Source organism: Carcharhinus amblyrhynchos, chromosome 5 (assembly GCF_965287045.1).
Source record: "Carcharhinus amblyrhynchos chromosome 5, sCarAmb.v2.hapA, whole genome shotgun sequence".
Taxonomy (NCBI): domain Eukaryota; kingdom Metazoa; phylum Chordata; class Chondrichthyes; order Carcharhiniformes; family Carcharhinidae; genus Carcharhinus; species Carcharhinus amblyrhynchos.
Window position 1 is genome coordinate 3,894,350 of NC_137328.1, and position 14,687 is coordinate 3,909,036.

A 14,687-nucleotide genomic window follows, 5' to 3' on the forward strand; every position below is an offset into this window, starting at 1 on the left:
GCTTCTAATTCAAGCAATTTTAGAGCCTTTCTCTTTCTTTTTCAGAGGAAACAGATTACATTGCGTTTTGTTAACATTAGTGTTAACTAAATCAATAACGTGCTATCGTAGTTGGGGGCAATCGCCTTAATCTGGAGACAATGCTCTGTGTAATCGATAGGAACGAGAACAGATCCAAATGCCAGGAAATTGATCCAGACATTGATGATGTGCAACTTTCCCCAGGTGAATAAGGAAGATTCCATTCCGAAAACTGAATCAGATTTACTGGTGTAGATCCTTAGTTGGAGCCACAGACACAAAGCAGTGGCTGTGGGACTAAGCACGACCACTCTTTCAAAAAGCCTGCTCGGGCAAGATAAACCGCCAACTCGAAGCTTCTATCGTTCTAATTCCATGATTTCAAGATACATTTGAAATATTTCCGCTGCCAGCCCTCCAACAGAGCTTAATCAATTTGCTGTATTTTTTTGACAACCTGAAGCTGGCATCGTAGGACTCCATAACCTTCATTGTGGAGGCGCAGGAATTTTACAAAAGGCATAGAACCACTGGAAAGTTACTGTGCAGGAAGAGGCCATTCAGCCCATCATGTCTGCATCATGCCAAAAATGAAGCTAGCCACTCATTTTAACCTCTGCTCTGTCGCCTTGCAAGTTGCTTCAGATATGGATCCAGGTACCTTTTAAATGTTTCAGCCTCGATCACCAAATGAAGCAACAAATTCCAGACACCCACTACCCTCTGGGTGAAGAGGGTTTTTCCTCGTGTCCCCTCCGATCCTCCTATCAATCACTTTAAATCCATATCCCCTGGTTATTGAGGCTCAGCTAAGGGAAACACCTCTTTCCCATCCCTCCTGTCTAGACCCCTCATGATCCAGTTAGGTCACCCCTATGCCTCTTCTATTCCAAGGAAACGGCCCAAGCCTTTCCAGTCTCTCCTCGTTGCTACAGTTTTCAAGCCATGGCAGCAGTTTTGTAAATCTCCTCTGCACTGTCCCTCCAGAGCAATGATGTCCTTCCTGTAACGTGGTGTTCAGACGGTACACAAACCGCCAGCCGTGGCCTAACCAACGTTTTGTACGGTTCCACCATTGCATTCCTGTTTTTGTATTCAATACCTTGCCCAGTAAAGGAAAACATTCCATCTGCTTTCTTCATTCCCCAGTCCACCTGTCCTGTCACCTTCAGGGACCTGTGGACATGCACTCCAAGGTCCCCCACTTCCTCAACACCTCTTCCCATTTGTAGAACAAAGAAACTTACAGCACAGGAACAGGCCCTTCGGCCCTCCAATCCTGGACCAACCATGCTGCCCAACTGAACTAAAACCCCTACTCTTCCAAGACCATAATCCCTCTATTCCCATCCTATTCACATATATCATAGAAATCATAGGACCCTACAGTGCAGAAAGAGGCCCTTCGGCCCATCAAGTCTCCACTGACCACAATCCCACCCCCATATCCCTACATATTATACCCACTAATCCCTCTAACCTACACATCCCTGGACGCTAAGGGACAATTTCTTAGCACGGCCAATCAACCTAACCAGCACATCTTTGGATTGTGGGAGGAAACCGGAGTACCCGAAGGAAACCCACATAGATACAGGGAGAACGTGCAAACTCCACATAGACAGTGACCCGAGCCGGGAATCGAACCCAGGACCCTGGAGCTGTGAAGCAGCAGTGCTAACCACTGTGCTACCATGCCGCCCGTCGAGAAGTCCCTTAAAACTCGCTGTCATAAGTTAAGCATTCCCTGAAGGAATGTTGGCCTTTATTGGGAGGGATCGGTGTACAGGAATAAAGGAATCTTGCTACAGGGTTTTGGTGAGATCTCATCTGGAATACCATGCGTAGTTCCATATTTAAGAAAGGACAGATTTGTATTGGAGGTGATACAGTGGAGGTTCACTGGATTGCTCCCAATCAGAGGCTGAGAAATTTGGATTCAAATTCTCTGGAGAATGAGAAGCAATCTCATTGAAACTTACAAAATTCCGAGGGGGTTTGATAGGATGAGCGCTGAGAGATTGTTCCTGCTGGGCCAGGGAATCTAAAACACTGGGACACAGTGTTAGGATAAGGGGCAGATGGGATGAGAAACTCCAAAGGGTTGTAGATGCTCCATTGTTGAATACATCTCGGGCTGAGAGGCAGAGTTTTGGTGTCTGGGGGAATTGAAGGATGGGGGAGCAGGCAGGAAAGGAGCTGAAACCCAAGGTCAGCCATGATCACGTTGAATTGCAGAGCATGCTGCCTGGGTCAATTAGGTTCACGCCTGTTCCTATTTCCTGTGGTCTAGTGGGAGCTGACTGCAGACCTGAATCCCACTAAAATTCTGCAGTGATGTTCTAATGCGACGATTAATTTTACAAACTAACAGCAAGGTACGTGAACAATTTCACAGCACAGAAACTGGCCATTCAGCCCAATTGCTCACTGTTGATGCTTAAACTCCACAAGCCACCTCGCATCCCTTTTCACCTCACTCCCCCTATCATCATTCCTCCCATCCCTTTCTCTGATCATTTAGATTCCCCACTATTCGCCCTGACCACTTCTACCAGCTCCGTAGAATCCTACAGTGCAGAAGGAGGCCACTTGGCCCATCGAGTCTGCAACAACCACAATCCCACCCAGGTCCTATCCCCACAACCCCATGCACTTACCCTAGCTAATCCCCCTGACGTTAAGGGTCAATTTAGCATGGCCAACCCACCTAACCTGCACGTCTTTGGACTGTGGGAGGAAACCAGAGCACCCAGAAGAAACCCACACAGACATGGGGAGAATGTGCAACCTCCACAGAGACAGCGACCCAAGCTGGGAATCGAGTTCCACATTATTTTTCTCAGACTTAACTTTCTGGAAATATTGGAAATGGATAAGTTCTGGTGCTATAAATGTTTATATGGAAGGATGTGGTTTTAAGCATTATGGGTTATTAGTGCTTGCGTTAATAACCCTTTGTTGTTGACCTATATCGGTCTGTCTCAGGGAGTGGTTATCACTCCTCCTTGAAGCAGGGCTTAATGATGATGAACAATACATTCCATGATCTGCTATGTGGACTTGTCTTCTCACTCCATTCCCCAGTGGGATCTGCGATCTAGATCAGCACCAGAAGGTAGTCACGATTTTTTAGATCCAGTTCTGTGAGGTGGAAAGGTTGTAAATGTTTTGAGCCTTGAGCATTCATTCCCTTCAACAAAATTCTCTCAATCCACATTCCAGTTTCCTCCCGCAAAGATGTGTAGGATAGGTGGATTGGCCATGGTAAATGCTCAGGATTACGGAGATGAGGGGAGGACCTGAATGGGATGTTCTTTTGGAGAGTCGGTGTGGACTCTGGGCTGAATGGCCTCTTTCTGCACTGTAGGGATTCTGTAGCAGCACAATGGTTAGCACTGCTGACTCAGGGACCCAGGTTCGATTCCCAGCTTGGGTGACCATCTGTGTGGAGTCTGCGGGTTCTCTCCACAGTCCGAAAGACATGCTAGTTAGGTGCGTTGGTCACTTCGAGGTCAACTTCCCATTATCCTCCCTCAGTGTACCCAAACAGGCGCCGGAGTGTGGTGACTAGGGCATTTTCACAGTAACTTCATTGCCGTGTTAATGTAAGCCTTACTTGTAACACTAATAAATAAACTTCAACATAAGAAATAGGAGCAGGAGTAGGCCATCTAGCCCTTCGAGCCTGCCCCGCCATTCAATAAGATCGTGGCTGATCTGAAGTGGATCAGTTCCACTTTCCCGCTTTCTCCCCATAACCCTTAATTCCCCTGTCTATCAAAAACCTATCTACCTGTGACTTAAATATATTTAGCGAGGTAGCCTCCACCACTTCAATGGGCAGAGAATTCCAGAGATTCACCACCCTTTGAGTGAAGAAGTTCCTCCTCAACTCCGTTCTAAACTGCTCCCCCCCCTTATCTTGAGGCTGTGCCCCCTAGTCCTGCTTCCTTTCTACGCGGGAAGAATCTCTCTACCTCTACCCTATCCATCCCCTTCATTACCTTATACGTCTCTATAAGATCCCCCCTCATCCTTCTAAACTCCAACGAGTACAGACTCAGTCTATTCAATCCCATTTAAAAATAGCTGCTGACTTGGCTATTTCACACTTTCCCCACATTGCAAATGGGAGTGTTCCTTTGGGAAAGTGATGGTCGCCCTGTGTTCCCTGGACACTCACCCTGCGCCCATTACAGGAACTCCCCATGTTCCTGACGCCACCATCACCTCCCTAATCCGGCTGGCAGTGAGAGACATCCAGGAGTTAAAATAACCAAGGGGCTGGACTGTTTCCCCTCCAAGTGTGTTTTGCCTAAAATCTGCCCTTGAGTTACAATGCACGCACCCACCAACCGCCCCCCCCAGCTAACTTTGTTTTACTAAGTTAGGCAATCTTAATGTTATCCTATAACAGCCAGAACATTGTGTCCTATATCCGTGTATAACTCTCTGTCCGGATAATGCTTGCACTTTCGACCAAAAGCCGGTCTTGGCATTTGATTTAAATTCCTGCAGATTAATTTTGGAAAAGGAAACACTGCGTTTTTATTGTAAATGTAACATCTGACACTTCCTTCATTGTATCTCATGTGAAATGCTCGGGCAGTTTATTTTTTAAGTAGTTGAGAGCAGTTATGAAGTTTTCAAACAAATGACGCACAATCATGTTTACTGTTGCGCTGGGGTTCGAGCTGTAAACTCTTAACAATAAGCAGGGAAATGTAGAGATTCTTTTTAGAATCCCTACAGAGCAGAAGGAGGCCACTCAGCCCATCGAGTCTGCACCGACAACAATCCCACCCAGGCCCTATCCCCGAGACTCCACATATTTACCTTGCCAATCCCCCGATACTGAGGGCCAATTTAGCATGGCCAGTGCACCATCTGTACGTTTTCGGACTGTGGTAGGAAACCCACGCAGACGTGGGGAGAACATGCAGGTTCCGCACAGACAGTGACCCGAGGCTGGAATCGAACCCGGGTCCCTGGCGCTGTGAGGCAGCAGTGCTAACCACTCTGCCACCCTTTTAAACACCGCACGCTGCTGCAATTTGGAAGGTGCCACCTGAAAGGGGCAGGAGAAGCCGGTTCAAGCGTAACTTTCCAAAAAGAAATTGGATAAACACAAAGAGGGAAAAATATGCAGGGAAACAGGGAAAAGAACGGGGGTGGGACTAACCGGACTAGCACAGGCACAGTGGGCAAAAGGTTGCCTCCGGTGGTCTGAGCTCTGCAATAAGATTGCAAAATTTCCTTTCTTTACAAAAGCCCCAAGTCTTCATCGAGGGACATTTGAATTCCGTTGTGATAGCTCACCTACACAAACAGTCCAACGTGCTAATGCACCCAACTAGGGGAAAAATCCCATTAAAGCCAGAAACCAGGAACGTCCAAGATAACGATGATGGAATCACTTGGTCTAATAATTGCGCAGTTTACTGACATCGCTACTCCGATTTTTGAAATATAGTCTGCTGGTGCAGCAGCAAGGAGAAACCCTGCCAACAGTTGTCTCAGGTTCAGGGGATCTTTCATGCCCTCCGAGGAAGGCAGACTGCTGAATAACTCGTCTGGAGGTTTGGCCCTCTGACAATGCAGCCCTTCCTCAGGGCTGGCATCGGAAAGTCAGCCCAGGTGTGCTCAAGTTCCTGGAGTGAGGCTTGACCTTCTGATTCAGAGGCAGGTGAATCCCCCCCACCGAGACACAGTTGTCAAGGTTGTTCTTTGTTTATGCAAATACCTCTCACATGATGCCATGGCAACAGGCGTCACTGGGTATTTTTTATACAGTAGCACCTTTCTTCTTGAGGGGGTGGTTTTGCTTTAGTCACTGATCACAGCCCTTGGGATAATTAACTGGTTAAAGACACTGGGTGGGATTTTATAGCCTCACTCGTCCCGAAACCCTAAAATCTCACCCGAGATCAACTGACCTTCCCATTGTCCACCCCGCGCCCACTCTGTTTATCATGGTGGGGCTGGGTGGTAAAATTCTGGCCTCTGTATCAACGCAACAGTTATAGGGTGGCACAGTGGTTAGCACTGCTGCCTCACAGCTCCGGGGACCCAGGTTCAATTCCAGACTTGGGTCACTCTCTGTGTAGAACTTGCACATTCTCCTCGTGTCTGTGTGGGCTTCCTCCGGGTGCTCCGGTTTCCTCCCACAGTCCAAAGATGTGCAGGTTAGGTTGATTGGCCATGCCAAAATTGCCCCTTAGTGTCCTGAGATGCGCAGTTTAGAGGGATTAGTGGGTAAATATGTAGGGATAAGGGTGTAGGGACTGGGTGGGATTGTAGTCAGTGCAGGTTTGATGGGCCAAGTGGCCCATGATCCCCGATACTGACAGAAGCTTGCTTGTATCGGGTGAAGGTTAATTTGTGTGGAAGCGTTTTTAGGCCGCTCTCCCACACTTTCCAAATCTGTCCTTTTAAAACCATTCTTGATGTTTTATAACAGTTTTAGATGTGCTTGTCTTGGGGCTCTTTTCTCTTTTTTTAAAGGAAAGGGAAGGGCCTTCTAAAGGGTGGTTACGGCCTTTAAAATTGGAAAGTAGTTTGACAGGGTAGACATGGAGAAGATGTTTCCAATCTTGTGGAAATGGAAACTAGGGGGCCATCAACATAAGATGACAGTCGCTCATAAATCCAACAGGAAATTCAGGAGAAACTTCTTTACCCAGAGAGTAGCGAGAATGTGGACCTTGCGGCCATGGAAATTTGGCATGTCAGCTACAACTCTCTTCAACCTTTACAGATACACCATAGAAAGCATTCTTTCTGGTTGTATCACAGCTTGGTCTGGGCTCCTGCTCTGCCCAAGACCGCAAGGAACTACGAAAAGTCATGAACGTAGCCCAATCCATCACGCAAACCAGCTTCCCATCCATTGACTCAGTCTACGCTTCCAGCTGCCTCAGAAAAGCAACCAACATAATTAAGGACCCCACGCACCCCAGACATTCTCTCTTCCGCCTTCTCCTTTAGGAAAAAGGTACAAAAGTCTGAGGTCATGTAGCAACCGACTCAAGAACAGCTTCTTCCCTGCTGCCGTCAGACTTTTGAATGGGCCTACCTCGCATTAAGTTGACCTTTCTCTACACCCTAACTACGACTGTAACCCTACATTCTGCACTCCCTTGTTTCCTTCTCTGTGAGTGGTACGCTTTGTATAACTCACAAGAAACAATATTTCTCACTGTTAATGTGTGACAATAATCAAATTAAATTAGCGGGTGTGGTTGAGGTGAAAAATGTCGGTAGATTTAAGGGGAAGCTAGATTGACCAATGAGGGTGGCAGTAACAGCAGGTTAAGATGGTGAAATGTGATAAAGTAGGGTGGGTGGAGACTCATGTGGGTCATTAACACTGGCATTGAGCAGTTGGGCTGAATGGCTATCTCTGTAAATTCTGTGTAATAACATCTTATCTTTCCTTTTACCTCTTTGTATGTAAACATGTGTACAGGAGTCTCCACTTACAGGCTTGTCAGATTAATGTTTTGTGAATTTATTTTTACTCTCATTGTAAATCTTTAAATTGCTCTTTTTCCACTTCAAAGGTTACCTTAGCGTGTGATCTGTTCCTCTTGACGGAAACACTAAATATTCAAAAATAAATTAGACCTAAATGGATACACAGCAAAAAGGAGAGCTCCCAGGATGCACCTTTGGGAGATATTTATAAATAACCACCAGGTTGAATTAACGCTGGGTTAAGCACTTCAGACATACTCTGGGTCTCCACTATCTGGCTCATCATCAACTCTCTCAGAACACTGACTCCCGAATCTTGCTCCAAATCCCATTCACCCACCTCAGGGCTCATTGAGATACACTGGCTCCAAGTCTGACAATACCTTAATTTATAAAAGTCACCCTTCCATGACCTCACCCCTCCTATCTCTGTAATCTCCGACAAACATCTAAGATATTGGTCCTCTCCCAATTCCAGTCTCTTGATCTTTCTGGACTTGGTCCACTCCATCATCGAGTATCCTTGGCTTCAGCTGCCTGGGCCCTAAGCTCAGGAATTCCGTCCTGAAACTTTTCTGCTTCTCCATCTCTCTCTCTCTCCCTCCTCTCCTCAAAACCTCCTCTGATCAACTGCCCCGAAGAGTGACATTCATAAAGGGTGATATATTATAAATTCAGGTGGGTGATTGGGACTTGGAGCAAGATAGCGATTCAAGTATCTGCATTCTGGGAGAATTGATGATGAGCCAGATAACGGGGACTCAGAGTTTTGTTGCAATTATACAGGGGCCTTGGTGAGGCCACACCTAGAGTATTGTGTGAAGTTTTGGTCTCCTTTTGCTGAGGAAGGATGTTCTTGCTCTCGAGGGAGAGTAGCAGAGGTTTACCAGGCTGATTCCGAGAGTGGTGGGACTGATGTATGAGCAGAGATTGACTAGATTAGGATTGTTTTCACTGGAGTTCAGATAAATGAGGGAAATATCATAGAGACTTGTAAAATTCTAAGCGGGCTAGAGAGGGTAGATGCAAGGAAGATGTTCCCAATGGTGGGGAAGTCCAGAACCAGGGGTCACAGTCATAGGATAGAGGGTAGACCATTTAGAATGGAGATGACAAGACATTTCTTCACCTAAAGCATGATGAGTTTGTGGAATTCATTACCACAGGAAGTAGTTGATGCCAAAACATTGAATGTATTCAAGAGGTGGCTGGATATAGCACTTGGGGTGAATGGGATCAAAGGTTATGGGGAGAAAGCAGGATTAGGCTACTGAGTTGGACAATCAATCATGATCATGAAAAAAGACAGTAGGACTAGGGGGCACAGCCTCAAGATAAAGGGGGGGTGGTTTAGAACGGAGTTGAGGAGGAACTTCTTCACTCAAAGGGTGGTGAATCTCTGGAATTCTCTGCCCGTTGAAGTGGTGGAGGCTGCCTCGCTAAATATTTTTAAGACGTGGGTTGATGGGTTTTTGATAAGAGAGGGGATTAAGGGTTATGGGGAGAGGGCGGGAAGGTGGAACTGAGCCACGACAGATCAGCCATGATCTTATTGAATGGCGGGGCAGGCTTGAAGGGCTAGATGGCCTACTCCTGCTCCTATTTCTTATGTTCTTATATCATGATGAATGGCAGAGCAGACTCGGGCCAAATGGCCTCCTCCTGCTCCTTTCTTCTATGTTTCTATATCTCCGTGTGTGGTTGATGTCAAATTGCATCTGATGACACCCTCGTTGAACACCTTGGGACATTTGCTGCATTCAAGGTGCTATATAAATGCAGGCTGAGGCTTTTTGAACATGACGCACTAGTAATAAGAACGGAAAATGCTGGAAACACTCAGGTGTGCCAGCATGTGTGGAAAGAGAAAAGCAAGGAGTCAGTGTTTCAAACTGGTAAGCTGAAATGTCTCTGTCTCCACAGACGCTACCCAACCTGCTGAGTTTTTCCAGCATTGCAGTATTCTGCTTTTTGTGTACGTTATTAGTACTACCTCTTGTAATATATGTTTCATGTCTAGAAGTAGTTTTCACTGCTTGCTGAAAGCATTCTGTAACAAATGATGAAGAATAATCAGATTGTAGGTAAGTCAGGTTGTTAACTGGACAGACTAGACATTGTATTCAGCTCTGTAATCCTCATCGTTTGCCGTGTGATTACTCACACGTCTTAACATTTACACTTAGTTCCTTCCATCGATAATTGAGCAATCAGCCTTAGAGCATGCATGGGTTTTCCCACAGACTGTCTCACAGCCCCACTTCCTTCACTGGGTTGTACTGGGAGAACGTAACAGTGATAATTGTATTAGTGCGCTGCAGTTCAGGGGCTGGATAGAATGAGATGGGACTAGTGGCATTGAGGGTACGTGGATGCTGTCTTTAAAACTGAAAAATCATACTGTACCACCTAGAAAAATTTGGCCAATTGCAAGTCCAGTCAGTGGAAAATGTTTGGTGTTTTTTTTTAAGTGGGGGCAGCGCGGTGGTTAGCACTGCTGCCTCTCAGCACCAGGTTCCATTCCCATCTGTGTGGAATCTGCACATTCTCCCCATGTCTGCGTGGGTTTCTCCCAGATGATCCAGTTTCCTCCCACAGCCAGAAAGACGTGCTGGTTAGGGTGCATTGGCCGTGCTAAATTCTCCCTCGGTGTAACAACAAGAGGATTTTCACAGTAACTTCACTGCAGCGTTAAGGTAAGCCTACTTGTGACACAAAAATAACCATGAAATGTAGATGGTGTCGGATATCGTGATTAAGTAGCAAATACGGGGAATTGAATGATTGATTCTGATTGGGATTTCAAGGGTTAATGTCTACTGTAAAGGTTTTTAAAAATGCAACTAATTTGACACACTTTGTTATGCAAATAGCTGGGTTGAGCACAGTCCTGTACCACATATCATGTGTAAGTCAGGGAGCAGGATGATGCTGTGTACACTTCAGAAAGTTCGTATGCTTCCTGTTTCGATGTGATGTATCAACTGGCTTCATCTTGCAAACTGTTTCGGTCTGCCTTTAGGGAAACTGGAGAAGAATGCGTGAAGGCACAAGGTGCCCCCATTCTGATACCCCGGGGTTTCCATTATCTGATGTAGAGATGCTGGCGCTGGACTGGGGTAAACACAAAGAAGTCTCTCAACACCAGGTCAAAGTCCAACAGGTTTATTTGATAGTAACGAAGGAACACCGTTTCCAAAAGCTTGTGGGATTACTATCAAATAAACTGGTTGGACTCGAACCTGGTGTTGTGAGACTTCTTACTGTGTTTTTCCATTATCTGTCCATGCAGAATACAAGTTTGCTCAGGTCACTTATGCAAATGAGCAGCCCAGTCAGTGTTTTGTTTTATTCATTCGTGGGACATGGGCGTCACTGGCTGGCCAGCATTTATTGCCCATCCCTAGTTGCCCTTGGAAGGCAGTTGGGAGTCAACCACGTTGCTGCGACCCTGGAGTTGCATGTAGGCCGGACCAGGTAAGGACGTTAGTGACCCAGATGGGTTTTTCCCACAACCAACAATGGTTTCTTGGTCATCAGCAGATTCATAATTCCAGATTTTTTTTTATATTGAATTCAACTTCCATCACCATCCGTGGTGAGATTTGAACCAAGATCCCGAGAATATTAGCTGAGTTTCAGGATTAATAATCTAGCGATAATACCACGAGGCCATCACTTTCCCCGCTGTCTGCCTCTATCAAGGGGAGGCGATGGCCTTGTGGTATTATCGCTAGGCTACGAGTGAATCTACTGATGACCATGAAACGATTGTCAATTGTTGGAAAAAACCCGTCTGGTTCACTAATGTCCTTTAGGGAAGGAACTCTGCAGCCATAACCTGGCCTGGCCTACGTGTGACTCCAGAGCCACTGCAATGTGGCTGATCTTTAACGGTTCTTCAAGGGCAACAAGGGATGGGCAATAAATGCTGGCCAGTCAGTGACACCCACGTCCCATGAGTGAATTTTAAAAAATTACGGCAGCGACTACACTTCTTGGGAATGAAACTTTTTGCAATACCATGCGAGCAGGAAAGGCACTATAGTGTTGCAAGTTTTAGTTTTTCTGAAAACTGTTCCAACTTCTTTCCCTTTGCTTCATTTGGTAACGTTTATATCCGACTATAACACCAAACAGATAAACAATGGAGAGTGAAACCAAAAGAAAAAATGCTGGAAAATCTCAGCAGGTCTGGCAACATCTGTAAGGAGAGAAAAGAGCTGATGTTTTGAGTCCAGATGACCCTTTGTCAAAGCTAAAAGGCACAGAAAGTGGAGATATTTAAACTGCAGGGGGGGAGGGAATGAAAGATGAGCCATAGTCACAGAAACGAGGGGAAAGGCTGCTAATGGCAGCCTGTAGAATAAAGGGTGTGAACTGCCAAGTGGCAGAGAAGCTGAAACAGAGGGTAAGCTGTGACAGATGAAGATGTGGGGGTGGTTAAATAACAGAGAGGTATTTACAATAATTTCAGTAGAAGTTGACAAGAGTTATTAACGTGGCTGTGACAATAAACCATTTTCCTCGGAGAAATTCTATCTGTAACCATCTGTTGTTTGAGTATGCGACTTCTGATTTGATCATGTCTTATTCGCCCTTGGTCTTTAGATCCATTTAGTTCTGCGTGGTGCCTCATTCATTCACGGGGAGTTTGATACGTGAGGCACAGTCTTGGGATAAGGGGTCAGCTTTTTAAGGACTGAGACGAGAGGTTTCTTCACTCGAGTATCGGAAACCTTTGGAATTCTCTTTCCTGGAGAGCAGTGGGTGCTCAGTCTTCGAGGAAAAAGATCGATAAATTTTTGAGCACTCAGAATTGAGGGATGTGGGGATAGCGCGGGTAGGTGGCGGTGAGGTACGTGGTAGCGTGGCTCCTTTAAGGCGGTCATTCCTGAGGTCAAGTGATCGGGCTGGATCCTATGGAGAAGCAGCACAGGAAGCTGAACTAGTTGATTGCAAGGGCGTGTGGCTCAGGCTGGGGAGGAACCTCAGTTAGAGCCAGGGAGGAGAAGAGAGGAGATGTATTTTGCAATTTGTACATATATAAATATTGTTGGTAACAATCCCTCAAGAACTGGAAGCCACAATGAGTTGCCTTCGAAGTTATTACCAGTCATAATTGTATTGTGATGGAACAGACACAAAGGGCTGAATGGCCTCATGCTCCTATTTCTTGTGTAAAATTTTCCCTTTGGAAGTATGTCTTCAAGGGAAAGTGCAGGACGTAAACACTCCAAACATCATGTGTTGCCCCCAGAGCAGAGCTGGAAGGACCCAGATTGGGTTGACAAATGGCCAAGAACGTCAGTGCAATGCAGTTCTCATCGGCAATGTTTTTAAAAAGTACAACCAGTAAGCATCTAGAGGTGTAACTGGGCCAGCCATCCCAATCCAGGGCAAAGCTGGATCATCCGGCATTGAACTCCACGTCTGACTCCTCCTGCCATAGGACACATTGTGCTCGTGATGTGTCAGACTGGAGAACACAATGCAATAACTTAAGCATCTCACAACCCTGTGACCTCTATCATCAAATCAGACAAGAACAGTCATGTCCTTCTCCGTGCCACTCTATCCTCCTCATCAAGGACTGTAGTTGTTCAAGCCCAATTACTGCCCTCTCTGCACAACCAGGGGGGTGGCCAGTATAGGGAACCTTGTCCCCAACATTATGTGGGCAAGGAAAACTATTGTCCAATTCCCAGAGGCAAAGAGTTCTTATTAGCAAAAGACACCTATTATGTTTATCCTGGATAGGGAGACACACTCACCTTCTTGCTAAACGTTTTAAAACAAGTGGGATTTTTTTTTTCAGTCATTCTGCCATCATCATAGAATCCCAACCAAAGAAGGCCATTTAGCTCATCTAAAAGTAAAGTTAAAAGTTTATTTATTAGTATCACGAGTAGACTTACATTAACACTGCAATAAAGTTACTGTGAAAATCCCCCAGTCACCACATTCTGGCGCCTGTATGGCAACACTGAGGGAGAATTTAGCATGGCCAATGCATCTAGCCTGCACCGACAACAATCCCACCCATGCCCTGTCCCTGTAACCCCACATATTTACCCTGCAGTGCAGAAGGAGACCATTTGGCCCATCGAGTCTGCAGGGACCACAATCCCTCCCAGGCCCTATCCCCACAACTCCATGCATTTACCCTAGCTAGTCCCCCTGACACTAAGGGGCAATTTAGCATGGCCAGTCAACCTAATCTGCACATCTTTGGCGTACGGAAGGAAACCGGAGCACCCGGAGGAAACCCAAGCAGACACGGGGCGAACGTGCAAACTCCACACAGTTACCCCAAGCTGGGAATCAAACTCGGGTCCCTGGCAGTGTGGGGCAGCAGTGCTAATCACTGTGCCACCCCCTTTAAGAAGCAATTATTTCTGTTGCTTCTGTCGAGCAGTGAAAGAGCCAATCCTGCCGGAGAACCTTGGAATTATTTTGCCCTCATTTGAAATCGGCACGGATAAAATATTTGCAGTTGTAGTGGGATGGAAAAGAGAGAGTTCTCAGAACTAAGGACTGAACAACTTGTTCGAGTGCTTTTATTTTTATTCAGCACGCACTAAAATTAAACTGTATCTTGTAAAGCTGCCCTTCAATTTGTCTTGCTCATTTAGAAACTTGTTAATGATTCTGTGAATGTATCAAGGCACCTTTGTACTTATTTTGCCATAAATTGTTTGAGGAACTTGGTATCTTAATCAAAAACTTGCTGGGTATGTTGCATAACCGCTGTAAATCATACAGTTTTTGCTCCTTGGTCGTTTAGATGATGATGTGGCTTCACGAGACGAAAGGTGCTTAGCAAAAGTTAGGGGCAAGTTGTTTAGCGCCGGTAAAAGTTTGTGCAGTGTAACAACCTACGATATCGTCTGATGCTCAAAAAAATCCCTATGTATCCAGCTGCGTTTTGGGACTGTATTCCGATTTTACAATTTGATGAAGACGAGAGGTAATTTGCCATTCTAACGTGGCGTACTGTGTCTGGTTTTGAAGTCCGTTTTCTTTCAGGGCAGTAAATTGTGAAATATTAGGTACCAAATCATCAATATTTCATTTATCATAACATCAAAGCACGCAGGTTTCATTAAAAAGGTACATAAGTGGGATCTCTAAGAATTCTGTAGCATCAAGTTAAGGCACAAATCTATAGTCTGTTAGTTCTAGGC

At 45.7% G+C, this 14,687-nt stretch overlaps 1 protein-coding gene across 8 annotated transcripts in view; it reads left to right on the forward strand.

Moving 5' to 3' along the window:
• Positions 1 to 14,687, forward strand: part of pip5k1ba (phosphatidylinositol-4-phosphate 5-kinase, type I, beta a) — a 103,129-nt gene that overhangs the window by 13,230 nt on the left and 75,212 nt on the right. For 3 of the 8 annotated variants that reach the window (XM_080188358.1, XM_080188357.1, XM_080188354.1), the window contains exon 1: positions 14,326 to 14,470. The exons of 1 other annotated variant lie outside the window; for it this stretch is intronic. The gene's annotated coding sequence lies outside the window, so the exon portion shown is untranslated. Of the gene's footprint in view, positions 1 to 10,100; positions 10,197 to 14,325; positions 14,471 to 14,687 lie in introns of those variants that run through there. 4 more of the 8 variants (XM_080188361.1, XM_080188360.1, XM_080188355.1 and 1 more) reach the window with 3 other exon arrangements.